Raw genomic sequence first — 24,870 nt, 5'->3', positions numbered from 1 at the left:
TTGAAGCTATACCTTAAGGCTGAGACTAGCCAAAAGCACACTGGTAGCCTATGGAGAAAAATGTGATGTGAAAAACAAGGCATCAGTTCTTTTTCATGTCATGATTTGTTGTTAGGAAAATGAACCTCAAGAGATTTTGCCACCCAAGCTGGCCTAGAGAGGACCAAAGATGCCAGGAGCCATCATGAAAAATGTGAAGGGTGTGCATGGACAGGAGGAGGGAAGGAGATGGAGACAAATTGAAGAAGGTGAGTACCTGGAATAGTGATGCAAATTTAAGCCATGTTTAACATCATCTCTAGTGAGAAGAAAGGTTAAGGCATGGAAGACATGTCGAGAAAAGCTACCAAATGTTTTGCATTACTTTTCTTCAACCTTCCTGTTGTCTATCAGTCCCATTTCTGCAAAAAGCTAAGTCTTTTGATTCATAAGACTGACAAGGGGACAGTTTATGACACATGAAAACCTCTGGTCAACACATGGGCTGGAAAACCTCAGCATCCAGATTCATCTGTTTTTTTAATAGACTGTAGAATAAGATTTCTAAGACTATTTTAAAAATTAGTCTCGCATGCAATGTAGACGACTGTGGAAGTTGCCTATGGTAAAAGGTCCTTGAAAATAAAATGAAGGACAAACATTTTAAGCCCAGGTGGTTTCTTCATTTACAGCTGCTGTTGCCCCACAGCTGCTGCTGAAAACACAGCTTAGATAATACTACATATATGCGTCAAGCACAAATGCCAGCAGGATCCTAAAAATAATTTCTTCCAATGCTTGTATCCCAAGGAAAAGGAGGCCTGAGAAGAAGGTAAGAACATAGACACACACATACACACACAAAGAAAAAGTCCTTGTTTGAAGAAATGAAAACTGTACAAAAATTAACCCAAAACTTTCCCTATCAGACCCTTTCTTGCTCTCTCTTATTCCCCTTTTTAACTAGGTTGCTAAACTTACAATAGTTCATCTAGGAAAAGAAGGAACCCTCTACGTTGAAAAAAAAAAAAAAGTATTTTGTTACTTATTTTGTTTTCTTTCTTTCTTTGAACACCACTGCCAACCTAGAAAGCCATTTATATTTTTCATATCAACAATATTGGTTTTACAAACAAAAGTTAAAATCCATAGGGTTTCATGTGATCCACTTGAAGCAATTTTTAGCTTTGCTGTACCACTGATAACATGTAATCATAATTGCAAAACAAACGGTTCTAATCTAAAACACTGAATAAAAGCATAAATCATTCTATGTATAAATGAAAAAGCCAAACTTCATATTTGAAAAAAAAAAATCTTTCTGCGACTCTGATTAGAGTCATCATCATCATCTGAAATGGTCCTAGCCTGCCAGAGACTGAGGTTGATCAGACAAATAAGGAAGCATACAATCTTTGGATGAGACTCAAAGAGAGTCTTTAACTTTCTATAAATGCCTGGGATATAAAAATGTGAATGCAATCAGGGCACACTCTGACCTCAAATAACCTTGGTAATTAAACGTCACTGACTTCAACTCACAAACACCTCAGATCTCATACAAGAATTCAAGCAGAATGTGCATGAATATTCTCACAATCTTGAGTTTCAATGGATCCTTCTTAACAATTAAATCAGTAGTTTCATAATTAATCATAAGAATGATCTTACTGACTGTCATGCGACTCCATAGGTAAGCAAATTTTGCTTATCTGTGCAAATCGGGTTGTAGATTTGCATCAGTTATATACACCACAAGCAGGAAACAAAGGTAGTATTTCACTAGCTCCACATCAGTCAGCAAACATGACTTGCAACAACTTCTAAGAGCCGTATTGTCCGTAGATTTTAATTCTTAGCCCCTTCCTAGCTGCTTCCATCAGTCTCGCACATTTTAAACTAAGAATTGTTTTCTTGCTCTGGAGTTAACACTTTATTTTTAAAAAAAGACTGGAGAACAAGCAATCAAAGCAGTCTGCTTGGCTGAAGTTGCTGCAGCACAGCTGATATGCCTGAAGTTTAGTGTCACTTTTCTCGAGGAGATCTGTGAAGGAGAGTTAAGCACAAAAGTAATGCCTGTTCTGGCGCGTTGCTTTCACGCCAAGGGAGGTGTGAGGGAAGGTGAAGCGGAGGAGAAATCACCTCCCTCCCTCTCCCGCTCCCTCTCCAGCGCAAGCGGCCCGGGGGGAGCGCCATGGCCGGCGCCTGGCGGCGGGGCAGCGGGGGCGGCTGACGGGCCACTCTGGCCGGGCACTACCAGCGAGGGGCTGCCCCCGACACAGCCAAGAGGGGAAGCAGCTCCCTGTGAACTTCATTGATGAGCTCCTGTAGCCCAGCGGAGCGGCCACACACCGGGGTGCGTGGGGGAGTGAGGAAAGGGCCGGGGCTAACAAAGCCAGACCGCCTCCCTGCCTCCATTCCAACCGGCTCCCGGCCACCCCCTGCGGATTTCCCGCGGCCGCCAAGCGGGGACGAGCTAGGGGCGAGGCGCCCAGACCCGAGAAAGGGAAGGGGCTCGGCTTCTCCGGGGCAGGCGGGCCGCTGAGGCTGGTGGAGTCGGCCGGGCAGGCGGAGGCCGGAGCGGGGATGCCCGCGGCCCTCCTGCGGCAGCCGGGCTGTGCGCGGGCGCCGCAGCCGTAGCCGTGCCTGCGGCAGGCGGCGGCCATCGCGGGCTTGCCGCCCCCGTGCGCCCCTCCGAGGACGGAGGGGTGGGGGCAGAGGAGGCGGAGGAAGCGGCGGCGGCGGCGCCAGGAACAGGGAGGCGGCGGCACGGCGAGGGAGGGAGCCAGAGCCGAAGCCGGGCCGGGCCCCGCGAAAGCAACAGCAGAGCCAGCTCCTCCTTCTCCTCCTCCTCGGTGAGTGCCGCTCTGCCACCCCCTGAGGTAGCTGCCCGCCGAGCCCGGGTGCCGGCGCAGGCCGGGCCGCGCCGCCGAGGTGTCCGGGAAGAGGCCCGCGCCGGGAGCGGGACACCGCGGCCTCCGCTGGGTGAGCGTCCCCGGGGCAACGGGCGCACGGCGGCCCGGCTGCCCCCTCCCCTCACTGCTGGCCGTGGAGGGCTGGTGCGGTGGAGGGGGAGCCGGTGAATGAGGCCGGTGCGGTTCGCCGCTTGCCCACCGCCCTCTTCCCGAGCCGCGGCCCCGGCCTCCGCTCCCTTTGTTTGCTCGGCTCCCCGAGCCCGCGGCCGTGCCAGGCCCTGCGGAGGCACCGGGGCCGCGGCGCGGCCTGCGAGGCGGGCGGGCGGGAAGCAGTGCCGGGCCCGGGCCGGCGAGGCGCTGCCCTTCCCCCGCTGTGACAAGAGGGGTCCAGGCCAGCCTCTCACCACCGCCAGTCGCGGCAGCGGGGGCCGCCGAGCTCCCGTGCTGCTTCCCTGGGCCTCTGCCCGAATGCACCCCGCGCCTGCTGGTGCCATTATGGGGGGCGGCGGAATTGGGCTGATTTCCCTTTACCCCGCCGTGAAACCAGCCTTCAGCTGAGGCTTGTATATCCCCGTCCGAGGGTGGCGATTTGGGCAACCAGTAGCGGGTTTTGTGCGGTGGAGGAGCCCCGGGTTGCTGCGAGGTGAGGGTGCGCCAAGGGCTCCCGAAGGGGCGAGCGAGAGAGGCTCAGTTCTCTGGCAGCACTTAAGAACTTGACTTTAACAAAAGCATTGCCAAATCGGCAAACTTTACTCCCTTTCATTGTTCTTCGAGCTGCTTTTTACACTCTCCCTAGTGATACCTCTTCTCTTAGAAAACTAGCCCATACCAAACCCTTTGCTTAAGAAAAAGCCTTTGCAAAACAACGGGGTTTTGAGAGATGCAGAGAATGATGCTTCTGTGATGTGAGGGTACTTTGACTACATCTTTCTGCCCTCTTTATTTTTGTCTTCCTATGTTTTCAAAATCATCTTAATTTGGAACATAATGATTTTTTCCCTGTGTAGTAGGTTACTGCATTAAAGAAGTTGTTCTTAGATTATGCTTTAGTCAGGGAAACTGACTTCCCCTTAAAAAATTCTTGTGCCCTTGCACTGTGAGATTCCAACCCCTCTTTCCTACAGGCCCAGAATGTTTATGCCATGTCCATCCTCTTAATACACCTGTAGTTAAAAAAATGCCTGCTGCAGACCTCCTGTCTTGGAGAGTTGCTGTCTGTGCAAGTACTCGAGAAATCATGCATCTGCATTTCTGCTCTGAGTGGCAAAAATAGAACTGGTTCTGTTTCTAGTTTTTGTTTGTGCTAATAGATTCGTATTTGGATTGTAGAAAATATGGAAGCTTTGGTGCAACTATGAAATCAATTACTTAGCTTGGCTAGAAGACTATGACTAGAGAATGCATAGGTATTTTTAGAGTCCCTTGCAATAAGACAGTAGTCATAACTCACAGTTTTATGTGTAACTTAAGAAAGACAATTTCAGTTTTTTCAAAACACTTAGTTTTTTGATATGTTAAACAGTACTTGAATGTAGTCTTCGCTTCCTATTTGATATTTTTTGTGTTTGTGGCATTGCACTGTGTTTAGAACTGAGCTTTTACTTGAAACAGGTTCACCTGCTGTATGCTTAATTAGGGAGGTATTCCTTATATCCCAAGTTTTGAGATTTAAGTAGATTCTTGAAAGGTAAAATTTAATGAAATTAAGCCTTAATACTTAAAAGTATAAGTGATAACAGTGTGTTGTTATACAGACATACCCACATTAGCCAACTCCCTGGAAAGCTGCAAAGGTATGGAGTAGTTAGGGAGAAGCTCTGTGTTGTTTCCAGGGGTTTCACGAGCATCACCTTATTGCACTGGATGTATTGCAGCATCAGAGTGTTTTCATGGATATAGGAGATTTGATGGATAATTCTAAGCTTCATAAAAACTTGACCTACTGAAATCTGAAAAACAAATGTGTATTAATTTATACTATTAACTTCTTTGATCCTAGATTGTGAAGTTGGTCAGTAACCTTGGGTTACGCTTGGAGAGGGGTGGTTTGAAGAAATGGTAACTGGTCCTTATGGTAACTGGTCCTGTGAGTAGATTACAACTTCTGACCAAGCACGGTGAATTGGTGGAGTAAGAGAGTGAACTCCTAACTAAAAGTTGTTCTGACAAAGCAAGCTAATTGTTTCTGCTCTTCCTTATGCATTTTTTTATTTTCTTACAGTAATTTGAGCATATACAATTGCAAGACTTCATTTGGTAGGACTGCCCTTACTTCACTACATATTTTCTATGCTATTGTTGGAAAAACTGAGGCCATAGCCCAGGGTAATTCCTTACTCAAGTGCCTTTTTTTCTCTTACTTTACTACCCTCTTGGGCCTACACAGCACTAGTTTGGTAGTGTTTGGGTAGTACAATGCAAAGACATAAAGTAGATAGGAAGGAGACTGTTCTCTGCTGGTGTGTGCCTCAGTGTTTTGTTGATAGGGCTTTAATGTGTGTTAGCAACAAATTAGAGAGGGTAGCCCAAGCAATTCTGATGCTCCAAGGAAGAAAATAAGGTACAAATAGTTAAAAGGGAAAGTAATGCAGATGCTAAAATCTCTTGAGTGTAAATTGGATAGGATGAAAAACAGAATAGAGATATCTTATGCCATGTAACCATATATTTTGCACTGTAATGTATTAAACTGAGAGGAAATGCAGAACTTTGAGTTTACTCTTTTTTTATATTTTTTTATTTTTCAGAAGAGAAATAATTATATCTGTAATGTTCCTTGTCGTTACATTTATTCCAAAATTTGTTTTCATTCTGTTTTGTTGCACACTTTAATTTTCTGGAAATAAGTATCGATCTTCATAAGACAATAGCTATACTTGATGCAAAGGTCCCAAGTTCTTACTGTCTCTGTCCTAGTGCCTCCCAAAAATTTGTAGTAATAGAGAAGGAAGCATCCTTTAAAAATTAGTTCTTAAAAATTGTTCTTCACAATTTTAGATGCCAAATTACATACAATGCTATGTTTTTGTAGAAAAGAAGATAATTATGCTTGTAATGGGATATTTATTGTCCAGCTTTAAAAAACAACTTCACACCACTCAAATATATCTTTGATACAGCAGAATATAAAGATTCGTGGTACACAGTACATCCCTTTTTCCTCTTGAAATAATTGATTTTTGAATTGAAATACTGTACTATGCAAGTTGAATTAATTTCTGTGTTAAAAATAGTTACATTACTTTTGAAGAAAGCATTTAGTAACTCGTAGCTTTGGGGTTTTTTGTTGCAGAATGTTTTTTCCCACTGTAGCTGAATGATCTTCAGCTATTGAAACAAAAAAACTGTCACCTACTTCAGCCTCTTCTGGTGAATAAAACCAAACTGAAAAAAAACCTGGCCTATAATTATTGCTCTGGAAGAAAATGGAAAGCTGACTCTATGTAAAGGGGTGACTAATACATAAAGGTTATAAAAAAGGGTACACAAACTTTGCTAGAGTCTACACAGACTGAATTTGAATAGGCAACCTGAAACAGAATTTGGCTTAGTCTACTTATTGTGAGAATTAAAATTTTCAGCTCAAAGCTTTAGAAATTTAGCTCTTCAGGTCCTTAAGCTCACTTAAATAAAAGTTGTTCCAGATATTTTCTTTTGCCAGTTTTCGTGGTCTTCTTTTGTCAGGTACAGGCATGCAAACAGTAAGCATCTGGAACTCTAGATAATTTTGGAAGGCTTTGAGGTGTATGGCTTTGCAAACCTAACTGCTCTTCATTAGTCTGTAGTGTGGATTTAAGAACCTATCTTTGCGTATTTTTAATTTTTAAAAGATTAATTAGACTATTATCTCTGTATGATATTTTTTTTTTCTGGAAAATATCAAGATAAAATACAGTGGAAACTATTGGTCCTTTTCCATCTCCTTAACCATTCCCATAACACTTTGGACTCTGAGGAACTCAATTGGCCTTGTTTATGACAGCGATGTAAGCCACATGTTACCTAAAAAATTCTTTCTTGGTTGCTGCATCACCAAGAAAGCTATGCAAGTTAAATGTGTTTATTTAACATGGATGTGAATACATTGGCTGACTTGTTCTGCCTCTGACTTTAAACTCCATTGAAGGAGTATGAAAAAAATCTTTCCTGCAGGTAAAGCCAAGCACAGAATGCAGTGTGTAGACATTTCTGTCCAGGTGCTGCTCTTCTAACATTGCTTCCTTTTGTGTGTATATAGGGCACATAGCCTCCTATGCTCTGACTACTGTGGAACATTCTTTTTCTAATCTGCCAAGTGTAATAGGTTGGCAGTTTTAACAAATCTTAGATTTGTAAAGTGTGTGGGTTTTTGTTATAAACACCAAATAATCTTGCTGTAAACTGCTGTAAAATAGTTTTGGATGAGAGCCATTTTCTCTGGCGGTGAAGGTATAAATAGTAGATGTTAGTAATTTTTTTCAGAGTTTAAGTGGTCTGTAGTTAAGAATTTAAGCCATGAAAATGAACCTGTGCATATTGCTAAGTAAATCACACAGATATATGGTATTTTCTTTGCTTCTTAGTGTGATGTATAATCCGCAGCTGTACCTGTGTTATTTAACTTGAATGTGTATGATACTGACCTGTAAGAGCAGTTGTGTTAGGTTTTGATGGTCTTGAGTTCATGTGGTGAATGCAACTAGCAGATAAAGAGATTCTTTTTAGCATTTGAGATTACCAAAGTTATTAAATCTGCATTTTCCTTCAAGGATATTCCGTATTGCTTAAAACACAGTACTGTACATAGAGTGCTACTTTTGAAAACATTGTTGGAAATGAGATTCCAGTCAGACTTGGTTTTACAGTGTGTGATCTCTTGTTTTTTCTTGAGTAGTTTTATTCTTAATTAATCTTGACGTTTTCTGGTAAATGTTCTAAAACAGTAGCTTGTAGGAGTCTTGAGTAGGTGATTGTTTTTCCTTCTCCAAAGCAGTCTGCGTTCCTCAAATAGGTTGAGAACATAGTAGGCTACTCCAAATGTTTCTGAAGCATGTTTGGTCCCAAGATGTGGTCAAGCTTGCCTTCTGTTTTTTTGTTCCTTCTGATTTGGGGAATTCTGTCTCTCCTGGCTTTGCCTCAGTAAGTGCTGCAGCACTGGGCAGTTACAAGCTGTAGTTTTGACTGGTTTTGGTGTCAGTAATGTGTTTTAATGCCCTCGGAATCACTTTGGATTGGTAATCAGGTATCAGATTAGGAGTTTTAATAAAATAAAGAAACAGAGACAAGTGTTAGCAGGGAAAAGGTTTTTGATCAAAGAAGGTGTGCCTTCCAGGATGAGCTATGTGGAAGATGTACTCCAGAAACAGGGTAGGCAGCTTTCCAGATGGATCTTCTTTCAGGAGCTGGTGGGAACTGGACGAGTAAGGAATTCTCACCAGATTCACTAACAGAAACTGTTTGTGCAGGATACAGGTTTGGGTGAAACTTGTGCTGGGGGAGTTTTCCAAACTGGAATTTTGGTCAGCCTGAGGAGACTGACTCTAGAATAGTTGGTTTGTGCATTCAGAGGTACGAGTCACTAAGTTATGTGTAAGAGCTTAAGTCTCCAGCTGTGTAAGGTAGGTGCCTGGTGGCTTTTTTTATTCCTTCCCCTCCCTATTCTCTCTTCAGTGGAAAACAGAGGCAAAACCAGTGCTGACCAATGCATGCTGGAACATTGACTTTCTTCGTCTTTTTGGCTTTTGAAAGGAAAAGAGCTGCTGGTTAGTAGTAAGTAATGCTGAGAAGTAATAAAATACTAGCAGCCATAGGCCTTTGGCATTATTTAAAAAAATCCAGTTACTTGGGAAAATACTTGCTGTAATTGTAAATATTCTGTACCTCCTTACTGCAGGGATAAAAGAGAGTCTATATTTACCAACAGCACTAGTCTGAGGTATTGTCTAATCCCATGATGATCAGAAGAAGACGGTGAATAGAAGTTGTTATATCAGCACTTACTCGTGTCCTGTGTATTACAAAAATAAGAGTTTTTGGAATCTGCTGTGTTGTTAAATGTTTTTTGACAGGAAAAATGGAATGAAAGTTCTATGCATCAGCATTGAAAAGTATGTATCCCCTCTATTGTCTTTTTTTTAAAATTCGGCTAATACTTTTTTTCTTTCTTTTTTTATAGTGTGTCTTTAAATTTAATGTCAGAATGGGAGAAAAGAAAGTCAGTGTGCATGTACATGAGTCTTTCATTCGTGTTTGAACTTTGAAGCTTAGCTAGCTATTGCAGCCAGACTTCGTACTCCTGGCTCTGCAGAAATTTGACCTTGCTCTGGAGATAGCTATCTTAAGGGCTTTGAGTTTGTCTAAATCTGATAGAGCACAGTACTTCATACAGACAGTGAAAATTTTATCTTTGATCCTGTGTGTGACAATTTTTACAGTGATGTGAAGTTGCTCAGTGTAAGACCCAATTTTTTCATGTGCAAGCTGATTACAATGTACAGTGAGGAGTCCCATTAAATTAAATGTCTCTGCTCACAGTTAATTAATCTTTGTTGGGTTAGGACAGAATATTAGCAAAATCAGATAGTTTAGGGCTAAGTGGAAAATGATCTTCTGCTACTGGCAACATTACTTTAAAAAAATTACAACCTCAACCCATTTGTCTTCCAATGTGCATCAGGGCAAAACAAGAGTCTGTATAAAAACCGCAATTAGTGTATTCTCCAGCAGTTTCATTGGTTGGGGTAGTGAGCTGCTTCTGTCTTCAGGTGATTAGAGTGTAGGTGTAGGAGAAAAAAAGAATTTCCTGATCTTAATCATGAATAATTGAGTCTCTCTCATTTTGACCCAAAACGAGAAAATTTGCATGTAGAGTAAACTTTGTGAGAACTGGTGGAGTCCTGTAAAAAGGTTTTACTCTGACAAGTCAGGACTTTATGAAAGAGATGGTTAAGCAGCTTTGCCTGTGCAGTCAGAATTCTGTTCCTATTCTGGTCAGTGTGCAAGTTGCGCAGTGTTATGGTATGTGCCATCTTAAAAGCACCCTTGGACTTAAAAGGGTGAATTTAGAAATTTGCTTAATGTTTCACAGTCTTTTTTAGGGGAGACAAAATGTAAAGTAATTTTGTGAGATTAGCTGGAGATAATACCCTATCTACAGGTGCATTTACCCTGTGTATTTGACAGTACTTTGAGCACAGTCATGTCTCCTATTTCTCATGTGTGAATAGACTCTAACTGTAAAGAAGATAATTCATTTACTCTGTTCTTATTGGGCCTCCTGCCAGGGAAATTTGGAAGGAAAATATTTTAAATAAGCTGTGTTTTGCATTCTCACTTTCTGAAATGCAGAGCTTGGATTACTCTCTGCAGTGGGTCCTAAGACCTAAGAGGGGCAGCCAGGCCAAACATGTGGGGAAATCAGCGGACACATAGTGCTTAGTGCTTTACTTGTCTGGGTTCTGCTACTGGAGTGTATTCTAGGAGAGACTGCTTAGAGGTACTCAGAATGATTGCCCCTTGGGCACCACCTGACTCAAGATTCCCCCAGTCTTTAAACAAGGAGAAGCAAGTTTTGTTCCTGCCCCTTCACCTGCTGCCTTCTGGTTTGTTGTGTTGTGCTGACTCATCTGTAAAATAAACATTACTTTCTGTTTTGCTGATTGGATCTCTTTCCCTGACCATGAAAGACTGATCATTCTGTAGCTGACAGTGTTTGACAATCTCAGTTGAATTGTATCTCGTTAAATAGTATAGGTGTTCCAGAATAGAATTAAGGCACAACTAAGTGAGAGTGGGTTCCTTACACTTGATGCTCTTTTACCTTTGAAATGGATTCCCAAGTGTGCATGAGTGAAATAAATTGTTGTCACTGTTATTTATTTAGGACCATAGATAATAGGTGGATAGTGGGCCTATCATCCATGTGATGGACAAAATGTATCTGCAGTGAAATAGGAATTTAAATACAAAAGTATGTAGCTTTCCCTTGTCTTTTGCATGTACAGGTTTCACAGACTGCAAACAGTACAGGCTGCATTTCCCTGTGAAGCAAGAATATAGGATATAACAGCTTGTTAGGTAGAGCCCTCATTCAGAATGTAAGATAGCCACAGTAATTTTCCACTTCTGTCCTTTTTGTACGAACAGCCAGCCTTTTGGGTGCTCTGTAGTGTGAAAAGATTTCTATTCCTTCTTCTAAAGCTCTTCTGAAGGAGATTAACAGAGCTGAAAATGAATGATCTAGATAAAGATAGTGTGCTTTTTCTCATCCTGATGGAGTAAGCAACTGATTTGAAGAGGGAAAACCGGCATCTGGCTTTGTCTCAGTTCATCCTGCATCTGAAACTGTTGCTGCACTGGAAGGTATCTTAAGTGAGAATCTCCTTTCATTGTATCTAGGACCACTGTCCAAGTAATTAGACTTTGTAGTTTGATTTCCATTTGTGCAAACTCTTTTTGTGATCCAGAGGGATTCTATGATCATGCTCTACTTGTCATCATATCCATAAAAAGAAGTGTTGCCACTGAATTTTATGTGGCTTGATTCAATTGTATGATTTAGACATGTAGGTAAAGGTGTTAACCACGAGGTAGCCACTGATACTGTTCTTTTAACACTAAGTTCTTCTGCTTTTATATACAAAAAATAAGACTAAAGGCTACTGAGAAGATTTTAGTTAAAAGAATGAAAAAATCCTCTGAAATTCTGATACTTTGTAAATTAAGCTGCTCCCCGTATGTGAAGGACTTTGAAGAACAACAAAGATCTGCATGTCAGTGAAAGTTTTAAGGAACCTGACTGTTGTAGTATGCCCAAAGTACTTGAAACTCCTGTAGATTTTTAGAGGGATTGCTTATGCTTAGATAGTGAAAAAAAAATCCTAACTTGGACACAAACCAGATTTCTTATCTCTATTTTAGGTAAGAGTAGTTGCAGTTCTGACCTTTGCAGTTCGTCAAAATGTACTTTGCTTTCAGTTGTATTTTTGGAAAGCAGGCCATCAACCTCAGTCAGATCTGTTATTACAAGCAGAATGGGGTTGGGGTTGTGAGAATGCATTGTGCCATGCTAGTGACACCAGTTTAGCCAACCCAGAGCTTGTGTCATGCAAAACTTAAACTCTGGGCCTTGGCCTGTTTGTTAGTCTGAATTTGCTGTCTTTGTGGGCTGTACTTCAATCACTGTAATTAATGATTTAGAACTAACCTTGAAAGGTGCTTGGGTTTTGCTGAGGGTTTTTTTGTTGTTGTTGGGGGGTTTTTGTATCTTTGGTGGGGAGAAGGGAATTTGTTTTGGGGTTTTTTGAGTTTTTTTGGGGGGGTTTTGTGGTTTTTGTTGGTTTTTTGTGTTTATGTTTATTTTTCTTGTTACCATCCTCCTTAACTTTGGTGATTTGCTTTTATTTTTTTTCTGCATCTTTTTAACATCTATACCTACATACCACTGATGGATCCTCTGCTCCTCATTCTGCCCCCGATACATCTTTGTACTGTAATAGGCACTATTAGTTTACTTACTGCTTTGATAAACAAAACAACTGGGCTGAAAGGACTTTGTGAAATATCTGATGAACTATGAAGTTTTAAAGGATGTCAGGAAGTTGAATCATGACTAGAGGACAGTGACAAAGTTTACTGAAAGTTTTGGTATATCTCAAAACAGTGATGAAACCATCATAAGTTTGACTTACTCCTCCATTGTCAGCAAGCCCCTGAAAGGGGACCACAAGCTCTAAGTGATCTCCTGCAGCACACAACAATTTGCTGTTGCAGTCAACTTGTGGTACTGCACATTTGGTTCTGCTGCTGTCTTAGAGAGGTGAGGGAAATTTCAGATTTAGGTAGGTGGGTATTTTCTCAAAACCCCAGCAGCTTTCACCCCTTTCCCCCATAACCCCACATTATGTGAATTCAAAATTTAGATTTCACAATTAAATTACCTTAGTTTTGCCTGATGGTGCATATTATTCAGCTTATGAATCCAGCTAAAAACAAGTGGAAATTAAGCTCTCTATGCTCAGACTCATTAAGTGTTGAGTAGAGCATCGAGTGCCTTGTGCACTAGCATTTAAATGTTGGACATAGAGACAGCAAAAATGTCCTGAATGATGCCAATAGTTCTTTCTGGAATTTTGAGTTTAATTGGTGTACTGTAAGTAAATGGTAGAACTATACATTTTAAAGGATGTTGGAGAGCAGGATTAATGTAAACATTTTTGCCCCACATGTGAAAGAAGAAGGAGAATTGGTCAGGAAACTTCTCCGGCTTTTCTCAACCTCTGAGTTCTTGGACTTGGAACCACAATAAAAATTGTCTACTCTGTTTCCTATATAAATGGTTCAGATAAAGGATATAAAATTACTTTTCTTGCTATGCTGTTCAAGATGGAAAACACAGAGGATTTTACTAGCTGAGAGAAGTTGACTGTGATTCTTTTAGTGAAAATGTTTTAAATTTTCAATAAAACTTTAAGTGGAACGTGGAGATAATTTTTTAAAGGTTTGATATTTTGCACTACTGGTTTCTTAATGCAGTAATAGAAAAAGTGTCTCCTAAGCCTTTCTCTTTGTAACGGTTGATCAGAATTGAAAAACGGGTCACAGTAACAAACCACTTTTACTTCTAGTAAACATGGGTGGTATCTTTAAGGTCAGTGGTAAACATTTTTATGTTACAATGAAACAGTTTTTGTGAACAGCATCTCTCTGAGAAACTGAGTTTTTTCTTGTCACTTTTCTCCTTTTGAGTTACAGAGAAAACTTTTCCTATTTAGAGATGCCCTTGGATTTTTGTATATATAAGAATATGCGAATTTTTGCTGTGGCTGCTCTCTCAACTGGGACATTGCCTATCTGCTTATTTGATAAAACTCGAGGGGCTGCAGGACATAAACAGTAACCTTGCAGGGTTGAGTTTTATATCTATAGGAAGTAATGCTAAAACAAACAATAGTCTCTGAATGTGAATTTAACTCTTGTACTTGTATTTTCTTGAACATTTGAGAAGTGATTAGGGAACTTGGTTTCTTGAACAGAACTTTGAGACATTTTATTGTAGTATTTTATGTATTTGTTGTTAGTGCAGGGATTAGAATGACCTTGATTCACTAAATGTAATTATTGTTTAAATGTAGACAATGCCTTTTCATCCCAGGTCTTTCATAGTTAACTGAATATCTATTTCTCTTTTCAATGAATTTTACTGAAAGAATGCATACACTTTCAAATTATGTGTATGTAATGTATGCATTGCAGTAACACGACTGTTTATCGCTTTGGGAAAAAGTTACTGTCTTAGTTAAAAAAAGTTAAATCTATTATAAATTCACAAAATTACTTTTCTTTCACAATGCACACGTGAATAATATCAGTTGTTGGTGCTTGTATTCTGTTAGAATTGTCCACTGTTAGAACTTAAAGATGTGCACTGATTTAATGTGCATAAAAAAAAGGAAAGCTATAGAGGTAGGAGTCAGCAGGTTGAAAACTTATTAAATCCGAGTTGTATGGCAACCAAATACCTTGTTGCAAGGCAAGGAGTATGTAGTATTGACAGTAAACATTTTTTATATGGTCTGGAGGGGAATGGTGGGACCTTTGTGACATCCGTGTAGCAAATGTGTTGTATTTTTCCTTGATAATTTAGTGAAGAAAGTCTCAAAACAGAGATTAGTCTTTTTTTTCTCTGTGATTCTGGGGATTGTCCTTATTAGCTGCTTCTTCCTCCTCAGCATGCTTGGAGATTTCTCTGCATGTGTGAAGTCTGTACAGATGCTGTGGAAGATCTTTCCACTTTTATTTCCCTTTAATCAAAGCACTGTGTTCTTTCCCCTCAGAGCATAAATGGGTTCATTTAATCCTTCTGTTTATGTGGAGGGTTAACTGTCTCGTAAAGAACTGCTCCATCTTAGCTTGAATTGAGAGGATAGAGTGTTATCTTCTAAGGAAAGGCTTTTATTCTTATTGAAAGTGTCCTGGTGAAAGCAGGTGGGGATGATAGCTGTAAAAACAATGGAGATTCTACCTGGTTGTACAAGTTCAAAGGGTCATTCAGCCTCAGTGAAAAACTGTGCTGGGGAGCTTAATTTCGAGTCAACCTCAGTCATGAGATCCAAGGCAGAATGGTACAAGACAGTGTAAGGCTGCAGTGTATTGCTATTTGTTTGGGCCTTCTAGAAGAGCTGAGAAATAGGAAAATGAATCTTCCTGCAATTGCAGTCTCACCAGTTACAGAACATGACTGTGCTGCATATGACAAAAAAACGGAATCCTCTTTTTCTGTGCAGTGAATTTTCAAGCCACGCTCTATCTTGAAAACTTGTTTCAGGTGCTTTTGTTTCAGCTCATGTATTTGTTAGACAAATCACTATCAAATGTATTTATCTTGTAGAGTTGAACAATGTTTATTTTGTTCCTACTGGAATATATTAGATAACTAAATTTAAATTATTGCATTAAGAATTTAATTACTATGTTTTTGGTACATTTTAAAAAAGTTTTTTTCTTTTTTTTTTTTTTTTTTTCATCTGGATATTTTGAAAGGAATTGTATTACCTGGAGCTAATTTGTGCAATTTTTTTTTCTTTTTTTTTTTTTTTTAATCTTTGATACCAGGTGGATGTTATTTGTAGGAATAAAGGCCAATTGCGTATGTTTCTGCTTGTCTGTCTGATAAGCATAAATGACACAAATATAAATGGAAAGGTGAGCAGGTTACCACTTGCTGGTGAAGATACATTTTTTTACAAATATGGGCTGTGAAGCTACCTGTTGACTAGATACTGTGGCAAGTGAGGTGTTTAAAATGAAAGTTAGGTTTAACTTTGTTTTGGGTTTGTTGTGTTTTGGGGTTTGTTTGTTTGGAGTTTGTTTTTGTTCCTTGTGAATGTGATTTCATAACTCTCCTGATATGTTGTTTTCTCATTTTTGCTCCTGAAGAAGAAAGTATCCCATATTACTCCTTAAAGAAAGCAAAATTATCAGTCATGCTTGCTTGGTGCTATAGTAATTTAAAACTGCTTCCTCTGTCTTAATTTTCACATCAGGTGACTGGGACCGGCAGAAGCGAAATAGATGGCTTTAACAAATTAACAATTTATAATTTAGGGAGAATGGCAGTATTTAAAATTTGTAACATAGTGACATATGTAGTGATGCTGTGCAAACCCTTATAATTTTCAGCCAAAATGTGAATCACAGAGTATTCTGAGGTGGAAGGGACTTGAGGTAGGGTGAGGCTGTCGCAGTGCAGAGCAGAGCCGGACAATCCCCTCCTTTGCCCAGCTGCTGATGCTGTGCTTCATGCGCCCAGGACAGGGTTGGCCCTCCTGGCTGTCAGGGCACTGCTGGCTGAGGTTCAACTTGCCATTGACCAGAATCCCCAGGTCCCTTTCTGTGGTGCTGCTTTCCAGCCTCTCATTCCCCAGTCTGTCCATACATCCAGGGTTTCCCCATCCTAGGTGCAGAATTGGGCACTTGCCCTTGTTAAACTTGTATGGTTGGTGATTGCCCAGCCCTCTTAACTTTTCAAGGTCTCTCTTCAGGACCTCTGAGCTCCTCTCAATTTTGTGTCATCTGCAGACTTGCTCAGTATCTCTTCCAGTTCTGTGTCCAAGTCATTTATAAAGATGTTGAAAGAAGCACAGAGCCAAGGATGGAGCCCTGCAGAGCCCCACTAGTGAGAAGTCACCAGTCTGATATCACCCCATTCACTGTAACCCTTTGTGCCTGACCCGTGAGTCAGTTGCTCACCCGTTGCATGCTGGGTTATCCAGCTGTGTGCTGGACACTTTGTCCGGAAGGATCCTGTGACAGACAGTACCAAAAAGTACTGAAATCCAAAAAGATAACATCAGTTTGCTTCCTTTGATCACCTAGGTGGGTTACCCTGTCATAAAGGGAAATTGGGTTTGACAAACAGGACTTTCCTCTCATGACACAGTGTTCTGACTGTGACCAATGCCTGAGTTGTCCTCCAGGTGTTCTTCAATACCTCCTAGAATAATAATCTCTGTAATGGTACCATATGGTATGAGGCTTCTCTTTCTATTACAGTAATTTCATGAATACAAGCCGCACCATTTTGACTAAAATTTTTCTCCCACACCGGAAATGCGGCTTACACTCAGGAGCGGCTAATATGTGAATAATTTTCTGACATTTACAACCCCGGAAGTGCCAGCCAGGGTGCCAAGCCGAGCACCTGCCAGTAAAACCCAGGATTTCACAATTGTTACAAATTGGTTACTGTGTTGCACGGTGGGTGGGGCCAGCTCAGTGCCAGCAGCACGGGGAGGGACGCAGGGGAGAGGCGGGGGGCTCTGTGCTGACATCCCTGTGGCCCATGGGGTAAGCGGGGGGCTCCTGCCCACCCCTGCCGTGGCAGGAGCAGGCAGGCTCCATCCCCGCTTACCACCGCCGCGGCGGGAGCAGGGGTGCTCCTTCCCTGCCTGCCACCGCGGGAGTGGGGGGACTCCGTCCCCACCCGCTGCTGCCGCGGGTGCCGACGGGCTCCATCCCTGCCTGCCACCAGTGGCAGTGGCGGCTGACCCCGAGCAGCCCCACCGAGCTGGGCTACCTGGCCCCGTCGGCAGCCCCGAGTGGGCCGAGCCTGCACAGCCTTAGCCGAGTCCGCCATGCTGCAATTCGGTTACTATTTGGCAACTTTGTTGCACGCGGGTCCTCGCTGCAAACGACAGAGCGGCTTATACTCGGGTGCAGCTTATTTATGGATAAAGAACGAAATGTTTGCCTCCACCCGGCAATGCGGCTTATAGTCCATGCGGCTTGTATTCGTGAAAATACTGTACTTTTCCTGTATTTTCCTCTCTTTTCTCACAATGTCTTCCCTTTTCTTTTTTTCCTAGTGATTTCCCCCCCCCCCCCCGACCCCCACCTCGGTAGCAGGAAATAAACATGTAATGTAACATTAGGTGTTAACTGAGTAGTGTGTTTCTGTATTGCCCATTTGGTATGCACCCCTTGTACTGTGGGGTTCGTTGACGATAGAGGTTTGGTCTGAGAGCTTGAATGTCTGTTCTGATAACACAGCAGGAAATGATCGTTCATGGTACCTGTTTTTATGTTTCGTCATCAAAATATTTTTTGCAGCAGGCCCTTTTCTACTGTCTTGGTTTTGGAAGCTGTACACAGTAACAGTGTACACAGTCTACAGCTTGCTGTAGAAACACCAGCCTGAACTTTGAAAGTGAAACCAAAATTAATGTAAGTCAATGTGAAGTGGTAGTATTCAGCTGTTGCATGTCTGCTGAGTGTTTTCTTTCCTTTTTTGGGAAAGGCTGGAAAAGTGTTTCTCACAATTACATAATTTTGTCACTAACATTAAGAGTGGTTTCAGATTATTGCTGACCACAAAAATCACTTTGAGAGAATGGTCTACTTTATTATTTCTGTCTTTCTGGCATGTGCTTTGAACGTATGGGTAGCATTTCTAAAATTATGTTTGGAAATGCATCACAGACGATTCAGAAACCAAACTGCATTCAAAATTGGGTTTTAGTACCTGTGTTTGTACAATTACATATGTTCTTTTCAACACACGTTTCAGCATTTAGACATTTATGCATAGTTCTCAATGAAAAGAAGTGTAGAAATGCAATTTTGTTTTGTTTTTACAGTGTTTTTTTCCTGTTCGTCCTTTCATTTTCACGATATTAATTTCAAACACTTATGTTGTTCTCAAATATGTAGGCCCAGAATCTGTTCCTTGCCATCTTAGAGCAAAAATGTTTCAAAATTTATTCCTTATGTAGAATGTGATGTTGATTTGTATTGTTAAATGAAACGCTGGTTTGTAGAGCATTATAGTTTTACAGCTTTTCAGACTCCTAACGTAACTGTGTTATGGTTTAAGAGGATTGCATAAAAATCTTGGATAAGCATAAATCCTCATTATCAAGCTGAGGCTACCCCATTCCTTACAATGGAGGGGAAACATTTTGGTATAATCTTCTGCTGGGATGGAGTGGGGGATGGACTTTTAGTTGGAAAGGGATTCTCATGCATTATCTCCCAGGAAGTCTAACCTTTGCTTATGAAACTAAACTTAATTTTTGCTGACAGACAGTCTGCTGCAAGGCTGGCTGCTGCATTCTTGTAGAATAGTAAGAAATGAAAACAACCTGACTGAGTATTATTCTCATTCTTAGTCTGCTTCTGCACAACTGTGTGAAAACTAAAAGCAAAGGTTTATTTGCAGTCAATGGATGGGCTTTCCTGCAATGAAACACATGAACACGTCAGATTTCTTTAGTGGCTTCTCCCATTTGATTCATCGAAAATGTTCTTTTCTCTTTTTCAGTGCCTTGGCATATGTAGAACTGGTGGGTTATTTTTGTTTGCTCCTTTTCCTCTTGCTCTTAGTCAGGTTCTTAGAGCCAAATCGTGGTTTCATTTCCATGATATTTTTTCCACATGCATGAAGCAATTTGTTAGCATTATGTTTTATTATCATATGTTTGTTTAAAATAAAGTGATGGAAGGTGGTACTTGTGTCTGTCTTTTAGTAAATGTATTAAAAGTACAGTTTACTTATTTCCCTGTTTGGGTGTTGATTCTCAGTTTGAGAGATCTAGCAGGAATGGCTGAAGTGGTTACTGGCTGTCATCCACCCAGCTTCCCTGGAGTTTCCTCCTCCAACAGCAGCTCTGGTATCATGTGTGTTCTTGAGCTGATACCAACTGGTGCTGATTTCAGTTTAGCCACCTCCACGTTAGTGTGCCGTGGTGGCTCAGGAGTAGACATGGATCCCAGCCAACCATCCTTGGGTAACAGAGATGTAACCTTGGCTGAGAACTGTTAAATATTAGTAACTAGGTTTGGCTATTGTAGTGAAGAAATTATTATAGTTACAAGTCTGTATATACACATACTAACTGTAATAGAGATGCCATTTAACACCCTTAAGTTAATCCCCAGAGGAAAACCACCAATCAGATAGAAATATTCCATTCTGCAACCAAATATGGGAAAGAACAGGACTTACTGCAAGTACTCATGTATTAAATAGTATTAAAAGAAAGAAAATTTAAAAAAAAGAAAATCAAGGAAATGTGAATGTTAAAGGGCATTCTTTTTCAACAGCAGGCCAGGGAAAAGCAGTCAAGGTATTTGGACTTTTCCAGTGACTGTGTTCCTGGTTTTGCATAATTTTAATTCCCAAATCAGAAATGACAAAGAAAAATTCCATTATGTCAAGTTTTCATTACTAATTTATCCCATTTTTCTACATATTACCAAGGGTGTTCTTTGGTTAGTCTCTGCTAAAGGTTGGTAGGGATTAAGGTTGGAAAAGTAGTGCCCATGGACTGTTTTATGTTTAAACTTTGTGAAAGGAGGAAAAAAAATAGGAGAGATGATACAACTAAATGAAATTTACTTACTATTGGTTGGTTTGTTTTAAACTGCCATCTGTATAAAACCTGTTCAATTATACTGTCCTGTTGAGAGGTTGACCATACTTTCCTCAGTTGCTCAGATCTTAGAGGGTAGAAATTTAAATTTGTGGTGAATAACTCAGTGTTCAGGTCTTTGATTAGTTAGCTTAAGAATAGGAGGCTTTAAGTACTCTTGAATTGTTATAAGTGTAACGTACTGTCAGATGAGCTTCTCATATGTTTTTTCCTTGTTCCAATTTTGTGTGAAGTTGTGCATCTGAGCCTTGAGCTCACTAGAAAACCAGGCATGCAAGTTAGAAGGGCTTTTATAAAATTTGTGATCATATTAAGGGAATGTTCTTCCATTAGCAAGCAAGCCTCTACTAAAACCATTTACCTTTTTTTGTTGTTTTCATGGTAAAAAGAGTATGCAATGGAATTTAGATTACTTCATTTAAAGATTCTTCTTATTGGAAAGGGGTATAATGTAGGAATTTACCTGAAGATCTGCGAAGGGAAAAACCTCACTATCTTCAGTGTGCTTATGGTGTGTATAGTGAAAAAGCCAAAAATTGACTTGTAGTGTGTATGATCTTTCAGAAACTGATGGTGTTTGAAGCAGATGCTGTAGCTCTCTTAATGAGTATTTTGTGTGTAGTTTTTGTACTCATATAGCCTGAAACTCCTAAGTACATAGCAGGAAATATCTTGAGTCAGTATTTTTGGATACTGGTTTGAAGAAAAACTTCCAGAGATACAGACTTCAGTATGGAAGTAAAGTTGATGGGAATGGGTATGGACAGCAACTTCTTAATAATTCATGTTAATAAATTTAATAACTATGGAGAAAATATAGACACTTGGATTTTTCCAAAATACAGCATTTGAAATCTGCATTGCCTTAAGATGCTGTTTTTGATATGCTCTTCCCAAGAATGCATGAATATATTTCAGTGAGAATTTGGGGAAAGGAGGAGAATGACACCTTATACTTCTGCAGATTAGAATAACTTCATTATCTGACAGTAAGGAGAACCTAGTGCTTGTCATGCCCAGTAATGCAGAAACTTTCCACTTTTGAGGTATTTTTACTTATTTTCCTAGTATAAATAGTTACATTAAAATACAATAAGTTGAAATTGTAAATTATGCAAGTTTTATTATGAACCAGTATAAGAATAAAGATGGTGTATTTCAAAGTGAAAGACTTTTCAGGAATGATGTAGGATGATGTGGATTAAAAAAAATCAAGTTCAGTGTTCAGCTGTTTCACTTTATAGAAATAAATAAGCAGATTAACATTTATTTTAGAAAAGTTATCTGAAGTAGCATTGACTAATAATTTGAAGTAATTTTTATGATGATATTATTATTATTATTAAACTTTTTAAGGACAATTCTTTGTTCAAACATGAGTTGTATTTTGCTGTATGTTTCCAGTATGATGTTTTCTGTTCTAACTCCTTAAAGTTAATCCTAGTTTATTTCTATTGTAGTGTGTTTTGGTAGCATTGTTAATAGTATGGGCATACTCGGGAAATGAGTATGCTTGACATAAAAGTGTGAAAAAGATCAGAAATTAATAAAGACAGTATAATTAAGCTTTTTTTGTTGGTGTTCTTTTGCAAACGCTGCTTTGAGACAGCTAAGTGATTCCAATCTGTGGAAACCATTTTGTATCATCCAAATGAAACTACTCTGAAATGTTGGAATATTCAAACCGGATTTTCAGAAACTGATGTATATCTAAAACTTCCATAATTTTTCATACATCAGTGCTGACCACCATAATAATTAATGTGTCATTGCATGGCCTGCTCTTCAGGTTTCCAAGAAGCAGGCTGTAAAGTTAACTTGTAGCCCTAATTACCTTCACTAGTAATTTTACATTTGTATGTGATTGATAAATGTTGCTCTTCCTCCAAGTGAGGTGTGCAAATTTAGTTGTTACTATTTTTATGTGCAAAAGGGAACATGGTGTTTGCTGCGTAGTAAGTTGGTAGTTTTCGTTTGGAGACCTGGCCTGTATTTTGTTAACCTGCATAATATTAAAGATTCTGAGATGCAGAATTTGTGGTGAAAGTTCATAAGTTTGAATTTCATTCATCACTACATTAATCTGTGCATTAAGATCTCATTCTCTTTCTGGACTTGATTAGTCGCTCATTTTCATTCTGTGTGTTTCAGGTGTTTCTGCACACGTAGCCACCAGGCTTTGGAAATACATTGGTAGAGTTCAAGTCTGTCTATATTTGCAAATATCTGCCAGAAGAATTTCTAGAGTTGTCTCTTGTTAGGCTGTCTAATTCACTGTACAGCAGATGGCACTGGAAGAGCACATCGGTGGGAGACTTCAGTCACGCTGTAATTTGTGCAAAATACTAGTGAAACTGTTGCTGTGCTGAGGGTTTTGAAGAAGTTACATAATTCATTTTAATGTATTCCAGGAAAGGGTGTATGCCTGGGCTTTTCTGCTCCAGCTCTATTAGATGCAGACTGCAAAGAATTCGATGCTTACAAGCATATGAGTGTGTCATATATTGAGGGCTGTTTATATAGCATTTTTAAACACATTAATGTGCAACACAGAATTAACTGGTACTCTTTTAAGTTCATGCAAAGAAAGAGGAGTATTGGGATCAATTAGGATATTTGACTTCAGGGTCTATTTTTTTTCTTCTGTCTTGGATAAAATATGTGTAGGAGGTATCATAGAGTGCATCTCATATGGATGACTTGTTTAGAGACTTGCTCTCGTGATGTGAATGTGTTCAGTTTACTTTGGAGAGCTTCGATCTAGTCTATCACTAGATTTTATCTTCTCATGCATTAATGAACTGGACTTCTGGATAAATGTGTGTTGTTTATGTGCTTTACAGTTGATTATCAAATCTTTCTTATATCTTGACATGAGTTTTGACAAGGATACAACTAATAAGGCATGCGTTTTATAGAGTCCAGAATATACTGAGTTGGAAGGGATCCATTAGGATAATTGAGTCCAGCTCCTGGCTCTGTCCACAACACTCCAAGAATCACACTATGTGTTTAAGAGCATTGTCTGGACACTTCTTGAACTCTGTCAGGCTTTGTGCTCTGACCACTTCCCTGAAGAGCCTGTTCCAGTACCCAACCACCCTCAGCATGAAACACCTTTTCCTGGTATCTAACCTAAATCTTCCCTGATTCAGCTTCTTGCTGTTTCCTTGAGTCCTCTCACTTGTCATAAGAGTGAAGAGATTGGTAGACAGTACCTTCCACAAGGATGGGGGGAACATTTCTGGAAAAGTGGAAATAGTATCAGCTTGTGGATGTCAAGAAGGAGTTGGAGAACACTGTGGATTTCACAGGTGGAGCTAATGTGACAGTTCCCAGGCTTCCGGTGCTACATACACAAAAGCACAGTTACATTTCTCAAATTAATCAATGCTCTCACTTCGTTAGTTTAGGAGAAGCTTGCAGTGCTGAAGTTGTAATTTTCACTTATTTTGTAGGTTGATTTGGTTACACATGACAAAGAGAGTTCTGCAAATTGGAAAGGTAGCAAAATCCAAATGGTTTAGGACTAGGTCAATGACATTTTGAATCTCCTTTTAATTGACATGTAAGTCTCCGTTTATCTGCACTTGTAGGAAAGCAAACATGGTGTTTTAACCTTTGAAAATTCATACCCATAATTTAGGATTGTGTTTGAATTGTGTAACTGGAGGATGGTGTTTTAGGATTTCATGACTCCTGGTATAACAGGTATCATGTTAAAGTGGAAAATAACTGGTGAACATGTAAAATACTGGTGCTGTTTTTTAAGGGTCTTAATACTCATTTATAGCAAGTAATTGACTCTTAGGCTTTTGTCTATGTCCTAGTTTGGCGGACAGGTGTCTGCTAAGAAAGGCAGGAGCCTCTCTTTAAAATGGAGAATGTAAACCCCCTCCCTCCAAATTATTATAATTTTGAAATCAAGAGGCTCTCTGGCAAAGAATTAGGAATAACAGTTCTTTACTAAGAAAATTAAAATAGAAATACAGTACTACAAAGCACAAACCCCAAACACTGACAGAGTCAGAGTACAACCTGACACCCCATCAGGCAGGGTGTTGGTAGCAGTCCCGTTAAATGGTGGCTGCAGTCCCCTTGCAGTGACAGATGTGGTCCAGTTGAAGCAGTGGTCCTATAGAAGGGTGCAGTTTCCCTCCGAAGGTCTAGTGATGATGTGGAAAAGTCCAGTTTTCCTCTGAAATCCAGTGGAATAAAGGGCAACTTGGTGTCCTAAAATCTCAGTTTTTATCTTGGTAGGAAAGGCTTGGCTCTTCCCCCTTGTCCAGAGCAACTCCCAATGGGATTAAGTAATTTTATCAGTCTTACAGTGGGACTAAATGGGCCATTAGCAGAAGATAAATCCCTGGAGGAAGGATGGGTTGAGAAAAAATAAAGAGCACTGCTCCACCTGGTTTCAATGGATGGCCCATTAGCAGAATATCTCCCATGGAGATAAGGATCACTGCCCCACCTGGTCACAACAGATGGTGATAGAATAGATGCTTTTGGTCACATCCTATATTGCAATCCAAGACAGTCTAGGAAGTGTTTTGGTCTTGTTTGTT

The 24,870-nt window shown here is 40.2% G+C and overlaps 1 protein-coding gene across 3 annotated transcripts in view; it reads left to right on the top strand.

Annotated features, from left to right (window-relative positions):
• Nucleotides 1-2,665: 2,665 nt before the first annotated feature.
• The window catches only part of SOCS6 (suppressor of cytokine signaling 6), a 30,386-nt gene continuing 8,181 nt past the window's right edge, over nt 2,666-24,870 (top strand). Inside the window, exons 1-2 of one of the 3 annotated variants that reach the window (XM_033066766.2) lie at nt 2,666-2,834; nt 4,894-4,980. The gene's annotated coding sequence lies outside the window, so the exon portion shown is untranslated. Of the gene's footprint in view, nt 2,835-2,949; nt 2,965-4,893; nt 4,981-24,870 lie in introns of those variants that run through there. The other 2 variants (XM_033066772.1, XM_033066776.2) reach the window with 2 other exon arrangements.

The sequence above is a fragment of the Catharus ustulatus genome, chromosome 1, assembly GCF_009819885.2.
Source record: "Catharus ustulatus isolate bCatUst1 chromosome 1, bCatUst1.pri.v2, whole genome shotgun sequence".
Classification (NCBI taxonomy): Eukaryota; Metazoa; Chordata; class Aves; order Passeriformes; family Turdidae; genus Catharus; species Catharus ustulatus.
This window is presented reverse-complemented; position numbering and strand designations above follow the sequence as displayed.